At 38.7% G+C, this 10118-nt stretch overlaps 1 long non-coding RNA gene across 1 annotated transcript in view; it reads left to right on the top strand.

Annotated features, from left to right (window-relative positions):
• The window catches only part of LOC132772608 (uncharacterized), a 34282-nt gene extending 24540 nt beyond the window's left edge, over positions 1-9742 (top strand). Inside the window, exon 3 of the long non-coding RNA XR_009631236.2 lies at positions 9430-9742. This is a non-coding gene — a long non-coding RNA (uncharacterized lncRNA). The remainder of the gene's footprint in view (positions 1-9429) is intronic.
• The last annotated feature ends 376 nt before the right edge of the window (positions 9743-10118 follow it).

Below are 10118 nucleotides of genomic sequence, written 5' to 3' on the forward strand. Positions count from 1 at the left end.
ACCTTTTTCTTCTGCATTAAATTTTCTTAGTTAATATTTTTCTTATAGTCCTTATTTTATTAGTAATTTTGCTAGGGCAGAGTGGATGGGTGTGCATTGGGGGGAGGGGGTTAAGTTATAAAAGGGCTTTTTTTAGTGCTTGTTTAAATATTTGGGTGGGGGTTGTTTTCAGTTGACTAAGTGTGGGATAGATTTAGGGAATAGCCTGACTCCCTTGAGTCCTCATGGGGAAAATTTCTCCAACCTTGCCTTCTGGCTTCTGTATTCTGTACTGCACCAGCAGCCTAAGTTCCTCCCACGACCGCTACCACCCCACCAAAATAAAAAGCCCTTTCTTCTTCAAGTTCACCTCTTTGACTCCCAGTCTTTGCTATTCCTTCCCCAACCCTACTTTCTGGCTTGTGTGTGTGTACTCCTGCACCAGTCCAGCAGCCTTCCTCTTTTATTTATAGAAACTTTAAAAATGTCCTAAAAATCAGTGGATGACTCAATTGCTTTGAAACTTGGAGGTCTTGCAGTCATAAATGTGTCCTCCAAGTCTGGCCATTTTTGTTCCAATAGCCATTAAAATGATGGAAAGAGGAGCCTCACCATTTTCCCCATTGTTGCCAATGGGCCAGATCTTCCCAGAGTGAAAACAGAGTTTCTGGCTGACAGATCATGAAATGGTATTTCCCCTCTCTCGATTTCAGAAATTTCCTGGTAATTGGAATGAGAGGCTGGCCAAAAATAGAACCAAAAATGGGATGGGTTTTTGATGAATCACATGCCTCTACTTTTTTATGAAGTTTGTTTGTGTGAGGAAGTATTAATCTTCTTTAATGCCACTAATATTCCGTGAGGAACCTTCTTTTAGATATCAATTAAACTGCCACCAATATGTTTAGAGACGCTGGTTTATGTCTCTGTTTATCTTTAGTTGTGTTGTGAGGTGACTTTGGTAGTGTGGAATGCACCAAGCATAAAAGAAATGTAGGAGGCAGGTTTGAAATACAAAGAGAATAAGTTTTATTGTTAACAGAACGTAATTGTTGCAGTTTTGAGAATTTGAACTTGGCACAAGGCTTGATGTTACAAAATGGCTGGTTTGAGATACATTCAGGCTTCTGATGTTACAATTCTACAAACTCCTTCTTTAGTGAAGTGCTTATACTACTTCAGCGTTCCCTACTGTGAATGTCCACACTGTTTGCCCTATACTCGGAACAAACCACTGATCACCAGTCTTTCCTTACTGGCGATCCTTAAAACCCCCTCTGTTAGATTCTTTTAACCTAAGCAATCTAACAAGGTAGCACCTTCAGCTCTCTTGCTGAAGAAATATTCACAAATTCTAAGAACTACTGAATTCTCACAGCTTCACAACCCAGAGCCCTAATTGACTCTGAACCTCTTCCCCGGGTCTCATCCACCGGACTAAACTACTTTTCCCAGAGTCCTTTCTTGACTCTGCTATTTCCCAGAGCCCTTAACTGGCTCTGCTCTTCTCCTCAGGGTCTCTTCCTCCTGAATGAATATTAACTGACGCTTTCAAACCTTTTATTCCTTAAACTCCGCCCACCTCCTCTGAGGCTTTGTTACCATGGCAACCTATCTCTCTCAGCTAGGCCCTGGCAACAAATGTAATACATAAATACAGATTCAAACACATTATAGATAACACTTTATAATAAACATTATAAATACAGTTTAAACACATTATAAATAACACTTTATAATAAACACATCTCTACAGTTTGCAAGTATGACAATATGTCTTGCAGTCTGTGTGATATAGTTCTACTGAATATGTGCCTTCAAGTCTCCTGTTGACTTATGGAAGGACCATGAATTTCATCAGGTTTTCTTAGGTAAAGAATCCTCAGAGGTGATTTTGCCAGTTTCTTCCTCTGAAAGAAACTGCCTGCAGCAGTAGTTTCCAACCTGTGCTCTGTGGAGGGGCTAAAGCATTCATTGGCAGTCTCCCATCCAGGTGCTAATCAAGGCTGACCCTGCTTAGCTACCAAGACAGGATCTGGTGTCCCTTGCAAAACTCTAATTACTGGTATATAAGTGTTGAAATGTGTTTTGTCCATTTTGCTATTGCACAGATGCCTTCAACACGTCCATTACTTACTGCATAATGGAATTCACGAAGATATTCTTATCTTAATTCTAACATAGAGAGTAAATATATATTTAGAATTCACAGATGTTCAGAGCTGTTCACACATTGTATCTAATGTACATCATAAAAATACACAGTGTAAAGAAGCACAGGGCTCCTCTTTCCTTTTTCCTTCCCTGTCTTTAAGTTGAAATGTAAAGGTATGAAATACACATGTGTGAATATTTATGTATGAGAGAGATGGGAGAGGATAGAAGACAGAGATGATGGTGATGGTGATGTTTATTTATACCCCACTTTTTCTCTCCATAAGGAAATTATCATATTGCATTTATTTGTTTATTTTGGATGAATGAAGTAGCTAAAAAGCTGGACGATGAAGCTGGAAAACCCCGGTTCTGCTATGACTTGAATTCAGTCAATGGTCCTAAATCTCATTCTCCCCTCAATATCTGTATGAGAATATGCAAGGAACAGACACTGGATTGTTATAAGCAGAGTGTTTTTTCAATACCCTGGAAACACACACATATACACACAGATGATGATGACAGGGTTGAAAATGCAAAGGAGGAGAAGTTGTAGCGGTAGTTTACAAATGAAATGGAGAAGATGTATTTTCTTGATGCTCAGTCAGTCAAATACACTTACTTGCAGAGAAACAACTGGCTTGTTTGTGCATTAACATTGTTCTGGAATCCTGTCATTCTGTAGCACTCTGTTAATTTTTAACTAAGCAAAAAGCCACTTCAGCACAGAAGAGATACACAGCCAAAGAGAAACTGCAAACAGGAACACATTCACAATTGTCAGACAGAACCAGCTTTTCAACGGAAATACTTCCATTCAGTTTAAATCTACAAGAGCATGGCACTGACACTTTTCATTCATTGGCCTTAGGGCTACGATGAGATAAGAGCTTTCACAGTTATTGAAGCTGTCTTTGGAATACCACTTTTTCCTTGACTGTTTTTGTTTTTCTCTTTAGTATAGTGTGAATATTGTTAAGGCAGGACTAGAAAGGAGATTAACCCAACAGAAAAAGATCTTGTCTGTGTCTGATAGCAAATCATTATTTTTCCTCAGTAGCATTGCTTCAGGAGGGAGAAGAATGTAAAATAATATTTACAGCCATCAATACAGTAGAAGTGAGTTCACATCTTTTGTGTCAGTAGGATTGGAGAAAGACATTCTGCTCAGATGATTCATGACCTCTCAGAATGCTAAAGAAAATGATGGAAATGTATTTCTCAAATTGTCACAGACCTTGGAACAGCTTCATCTCCAAGTTAGGCTGCAGGGCTGAACCATCCTAAGATCAAGCAAAATTGAACCACTACGACTCCTATGCAGTTGAGTCCCACAGAATCAGTCAGAAATATATTAAATGATCCCAATTTTGCTATTGTTGTGTAGCTTTCTGGTTGTCATCAAGCTTCAGCTTCCTTTAATGCAATATATTCTGTGTCATTAGGCTTAGTTACGTGGGTTCAAACCCCCACATTGGACCAGATGTTGAACCTAGTGGACCACAAAAAGACTTGTAGTCCATAAAGTGGGGTAAAACAGGTTGACTTGATTTTGCTCAGCATTATGTACCATCAGGAATATCTCTGAAGTTTTGCCAAAACACTGGAGCAGCTCTGCTCTTCAGGGTAATTGTGGACAACAGACTTGTGCCGAAGCAAACACATCGAATCTCCACACATAGGATGACTATAAGACAACAGTCAATCTGAAGGCACACATACATAGTCTACAATGGTAACTTTCCGAAAGTCTGTCAATTAATCAGACTTTGATCAACTCTCAGAAAAAGCCAGCAGAAATTCTGGTAACTAAGGTTCCAGATGTCTGCAAAGCCAAAGTCTGAGAGCCATACATGGCTCTTTGAGGTTGGTTGTGTTGAAACTGAGTGACTGTCTCAAGTTCACTTCAAGAGTTTTGTGACCCATTGGGGACTAGAAGATGGATCTCCCAAGCTTCAGTTTAACAGTTTCTCAACTAGACTGCACTGGATTCTATGCAGAGAATGTAAGCCTCCTAAAATGAGCTCTCTAAATCTTTGCTTATGAAAGAAATATTTTATTTACTTCTAAAAGGTGATGGCTTAGGGAAAGTGATGGCCGTAGACCACAGATACCTTAATGGATTTATATGTCTTCCTCTTATATTATTCTTAAAAGAATTCACCATGTTTTTGATCCCAAGGTCTGCTTTAAGCCTAGTAGCAGGTCCTATGGAACAAGGAAGGCTTTCATGGCTAGAATCACTGGGTTGCTGTGAGTTTTCCAGGCTGTATGGCCATGTTCCAGAAGCATTCTCTCCTGATGTTTCATTGACAGATACGGCAGGCATCCTCAGAGGTTGTGAGGTCTGTTGAACACTAGGCAAGTGAGATTTATATATCTGTGGAATGTCCAGGGTGGGAGAAAAAAACCCTCCTGTCTGCTTGAGGCAAGTGTGAATGTTGCAATTGGACACTTTGATTAGCATCTAATATACTTGCAGCTTCAAGGCCTGGCTGGTTGCTGCCTGGGGATCCTTTGTTGGGAGGTGTTAGCTGGCCCTGATTTATTCTTGTTTGGAATTCCCATTTTGGGGTGTTGTTCTTTATTTACTGTCCTGATTTTAGTGGGGGTGTTTTTAACTCTAAAGAATGCTTGCCATGGATGTGGGTGAAATGTCAGGAGAGAATGCTTCTGGAACATGGCCACACAGCCCAGAAAACTCACAGCAACCCTGAGCTCTTGATTTCTTATCAAGAAAGTAACCAAGAGCTTAGTAAGAGCCCCTTCTTTGCATAAAACAGCCTGGGAAAATGTGTTCAAAATAGAATGAAATTGGCCTTCACAGCCTTAGTGTATATAGCAGAGTGTTACAATTCAATTTTATTTTTAAAAGTTTCTAGAGTGGAAGGCATGTCAGTAGGTGGGGACATATGTCAGGGTGGATTGTGTAACAGGAGGTGTTGCTGGATGTATGACTGAACACATCAGTGAAATCAACATAGACCAGATGTAAACCAGTGCTTGAAAAATTACATTTTTTGACTAAAGCTGTAAAACATCCTGCAACAAAGCCATGATGTTTAGATCACTTTGGAAGCTAAATATCAAAACATAACTTGCAAAGGCTCTGAAGCAAACTTATCCATCCTCCCATATTTGTGCTTTTATTAGGTAATGTAGTGTGCTAGTAGTATAAAAGCAAACCACACAACAGCAGCATGCATCTTGGGGAAACAAGTTAATTATATGACACAAATGAATGTAAGAAGTAATTCATTTGTATCTTGAAAAGAAATTACTGTAGAATAAACCGGTTTCTGGTGCTAATAAGTATACAGAAGAAGAATTGATCTGAAATTAAATCCGTCAGATCATGCTCATTTTTTTTGCAAATAATGAATATTGTATTAAATCTGCTTTTTAAAACATGCAGTTGGTTTTTATATAAAAGCAATTTGACTCAGAGATTAGTAAAAACTGTCTTGCTTACTGGCATTATGCACTGAAGAGTAACAGTGATAGAAGGAACATGAAACTATTAATGCTCCAAACATTTGATTATCACTGATCACTGGTTTTTTTTAATCTTTAGAACGGATCAAGTTTAAAATCTTTCAAAATTATTTTTTGTCAAGGACAGATGGGAAATGCTTCATCATTTGTTAGCCGAATGGTAGTATCAATTTCTGTTTAAACATGGACAGGGTGATGCCAAATATTAGTCAGTTCCTAATAATTTTGAGGGATTAAAAAGATAATAAAAGTAATAGTCCATTACATTACCTACTTCAGCAGGATTGTAATGAACATAATAAATTCCAGATCAGGGTTATAACAACTTCCATCTATTCAAAATGAATTTGTAGGGTTACTTTCATTAACTATGTATATGGAGAAAATGATCTGACATATTGCTTTAAAAGAGCTGTAAAACCGATTAGAAGGAAATATGCTTCCCAGACAGCAATTCTGGCTGCTGGGGAAATTCTCTCCATGGGAAGAAGGAAAAGCGAGGACAGGGCTTCAAGGATGTCAGAGCGCTGTTACTTCTGCATACCTCCCAGGCTGCTGGGGAGATATGATGGAACCCATCCGAGGCAGGAAGAAACCCAAAGAGGAAGGAAAGCTGACATCTTTCTTGATTCTCTGTTCCTTATAAAGGAAGGCCCTTGTTAATGAGTTATCCGAGTTTTCATCTGTGCCCTGGGAAATTTCTGCATGGAAATGAAACTGTTCCTGGCACAGGAATGCCCTTTTGGCAGCCCAGGGGAAGGCTGAGGTATTAAAGGGAACCATGCCCTCATTGCCGAAAGGAGGCAAGGGAGCTAGCACTTGACTGCACTACAGAAATTACTGCGGCACCTAGAATGTTGGCTTCATTTATCAATTTCATAGCAGCAGGAGAAAGGGGGGAAGAAAATCCATACGCCTGCCTGCTCGCCTGCCTTTACAGCTGTGTGTGAAATCTAGTCTCCAAAGCCAGCCATGTGTGTTATCAGGAGTCTTGGAGAAAGTAACTTAATGCTCATGATTTATACCTAATTGGATCTCTAAGTGATTAAAGTGGCAGTAATGAATGAAAACCAACTAATACCACACACCCCACCCCCACCAATTTGGCTCAAGGGAGTAGCCTTTTGTATACAGCATTTCGAAAGGTGGAAGGCTATGTGGGGTATACAGAATACTGTACTTCTACAACAGAGGCTTGCTCGGAGCATCTTTTAGAATGAATGTATCCATTCAAATTACATGAAATGCACAGATAGAAGAAAGAGAGAGATTGTTTAATTGCAAATACCAGTTGAGCATCCCTTATCCAAATTCAAGAAGGGGTTTGTTTGTTTTTTGGATTGTTGGATTTGCATATGTGGGTTAAACCACTGAGTTGCTGAACTTGCTGATCGAAAGGTTGCAGGTTTGAATCCGGGGAACACCAAGAACTCCCACTGTTAGGCCCAGCTTCTCCCAACCTAGCAGTTTGAAAATGTGCAAATGTGAGTAGATGAATAGGTACTGCTCCGGCAGGTAGGTAATGGCACTCCATGCAAGTCATGCTGGCCACATGACCTTGGTGGTGTCTACAGACAATGCCAGCTCTTTATCTTAGAAATAGAGATGAGCACCACCCCCCAGAGTCAGACACAACTGGTCTTGATGTCAGGGGGAAACCTTTACCCTTTACTACCATAATTATGGGATTCAAATCTGAAAGCAAAATTAATTTATGTTTCAGATATACACATAGCCTGGATGTATTTTAATACAATATTTTAAATAAATGTTTGCACAAAACAAAGTTTGTATGCATTGAATTAGCAGAAAGCAAAAGGGGTCACTATCTTAGCTACCCATGTGGATAATTTCATAATATGAAATATTTCAGATTTTGGAATTCTGGATAAGGGATGTTCAACCACATTTGGATAAATGCATTTACAGAGCTGTTTGAAACACAGCAAAAATGTTGGCTTTGTCAAAATAATTATTGATTTAAAAACTAACACTGACAAACTAGTTTTATAATTATGTGAAAAATCTAAGCTAGTTACAACTTATTTCTTGTCAAAATCATCACCATAAATCATCAGGTCCAACTGAAAGTTGATTTATTTTTTAAAAATGTACACAAAGCACATCAAATGCCACAATCTTTATCCATCATGTTTCACTTTTGCCATTCCTTGAATAAGAAATGGCAACAGTGGAAACTCACTTTTAAACACTACAGTCCTCACAATCCCACACTGGACATCCTGGTTATGGGATTCTGGGAGCTGTCCTCTGAAAAGGCAAGTTTTCTGTATTCTGACAAAAATGCATTGGGTGTCCTTTTTAAAATACAGTAGAGTCTCGCTTATCCAACCTTCACTCATCCAACATTCTGTATTATCCAGCGCAGTCTGCCTCCCATCCGGACCCAAAGCTGTTTCAATACATTGCAATGTTTTGGTGCTAAATTCATAAATACAGTAATGCTACCATGTATTGAACTGCTTTTGCTGTCTATTTGTTGTAAAACATGATGTTTTGGTGCTTAATTTGTAAAATCATAACACAATTTGATGTTTAATAGAGTTTTCCTTAATCCCTCCTTATTATCCAACATTTTTGTTTATCCAACATTCTGCCAGCCCGTTTATATTGGAAAAGTGAGACTCTACTGTACATCCATTTTCTATAGCAAGTTTGGAAGTTTTCATGCCATAGCTTGCTTTGTGCTAAACCACAAGGAAGAAAACCAAAAATCTTAAAATTTCCCATCTTTGGTTAAGAACCCAGACTTATTTGACAAAGAAGTCACCTGGTCATAATTCTTCCTGTTTGGGTGAAATATGGTGATAAAATATTTTAATGAATTAGTTCATGCAATTTTATGTAAAGTGGTGGCCCTTTTTGTCTTCTATAGTAGCCACCTATACCTAAAGAAAGAGAATATAGAGTTGCAAATGCCCTGATTTGTTTAGCTTTAAAACATCTTGGTGAAGCAAGTTGAAACCCCTACAAAATACCCTGAGCTTTCACCATACTTGCAGATGATGAGGATTCAGGAGGCATGGGAACATTCTCATCAGATTCTGAGTGCCGATTACGATCAGGAACAGGCTGCTGTCATGGGTAATAAAGTAGGAGAGCAGGTGTCAAAGGAACTTCCTGATTAATAGAGCATTACTTACAATGTCACTGACCCATAAGACAACCTTTGGGTTTCATTCTGCTTGTCATGCTGGCATCAGCCTGGAACGATGCCACTGAGAATGCAGCAGCTAAGAAAATGCTTGGTGTGTGAGCACAACCCATTCCTCTGTCTGTTTAGTCAGAAGCAAGTTCTACTGATCCCAACTCCCTCCAAAGACTAGAGTCAGTGTGGCTTTGCGGCTAAGCATCTAGTGTTATGGTTAGAGTCCTGGGATTTGTAGTTTGGGGAAGCAGAGAAGGCAACCTTGTGAAATGACAACTCCCGTTATTCCTTAGAATTGTGCCATTGAAGTAAAAGTGGTGTCAAACTGCATTAACACCTACAGTGTAGATGCACCCTCAGAGAGAACCTGGGGGATTCAGATTCTTGTGTACCAAGAGAATTTGAGTCAGTCATTTTCTTTCAGCCTGCTCTTCACAGGATTACTGCAAAGATAAATGTAGGCAAGGGAAAAGGCCATTTTGCATTGAACCCGTTGAAGGGACAAGAAGGCAAGATTTGATTGTTTATTTGACTTATATTTCATTTTTCTTCCTAGATTGAAAAAAATATATCTATGTATACATACATTTTTTTAAAAAAAGTGTCATTCTTCCTTCTTTCCCATATAGCAACTTGTACCTTCTGAGAAGTGGCTCCAAAGGAGAAGGAAACCTTTCTGGACCATTTCAGAAGTAATGGATAGAGAGTTTCCTTCAGCAAAAAAAAAAAAAAGAAGAAGACAAAACAATTTGGTTATTGATGTACAATTATTCCATTAGGTCTTCTGACAAATAATAAGTAGCTAATAAAATAATTGCTCTGCCTCCAATGATTTCTCTCTCTCTTTCTCTCAAGATGGTCAGAATATTGTGGAATAATACTGGGTTTTTTCTCTACAGTTAATCTTGTGGACATGGAGCTTTTTCCTACCTTGTTGTGTGTGTGTGTTAGGAGTAAACCATAGTGAAATGTCTCAATTTTCGTATACAGTGGAGACTTGCTTATCGAACATAAATAGACTGGCAGAACATTGGATAAGCAAAAATGTTGGATAATAAGGAGGGATTAAGGAAAAGCCTATTAAACATCAAATCACATTATGTTTTTACAAATTAAGCACCAAAGCATCATGCTTTACAACAAATTAACAGGAAAAGCAGCTCAATACATGGTAACATTATGTAGTAATTACTGTATTTATGAATTTAGCACCAAAATATCACAATGTTTTGAAACTGCTGTGGATCTGGACGGGAGGCAGACTGCGTTGGATAATGCAGAATGTTGGAAGAGTGAAGGTTGAAAAAGCAAGACTCTA

The sequence above is a fragment of the Anolis sagrei genome, chromosome 4 (assembly GCF_037176765.1).
Source record: "Anolis sagrei isolate rAnoSag1 chromosome 4, rAnoSag1.mat, whole genome shotgun sequence".
Lineage (NCBI taxonomy): Eukaryota > Metazoa > Chordata > Lepidosauria > Squamata > Dactyloidae > Anolis > Anolis sagrei.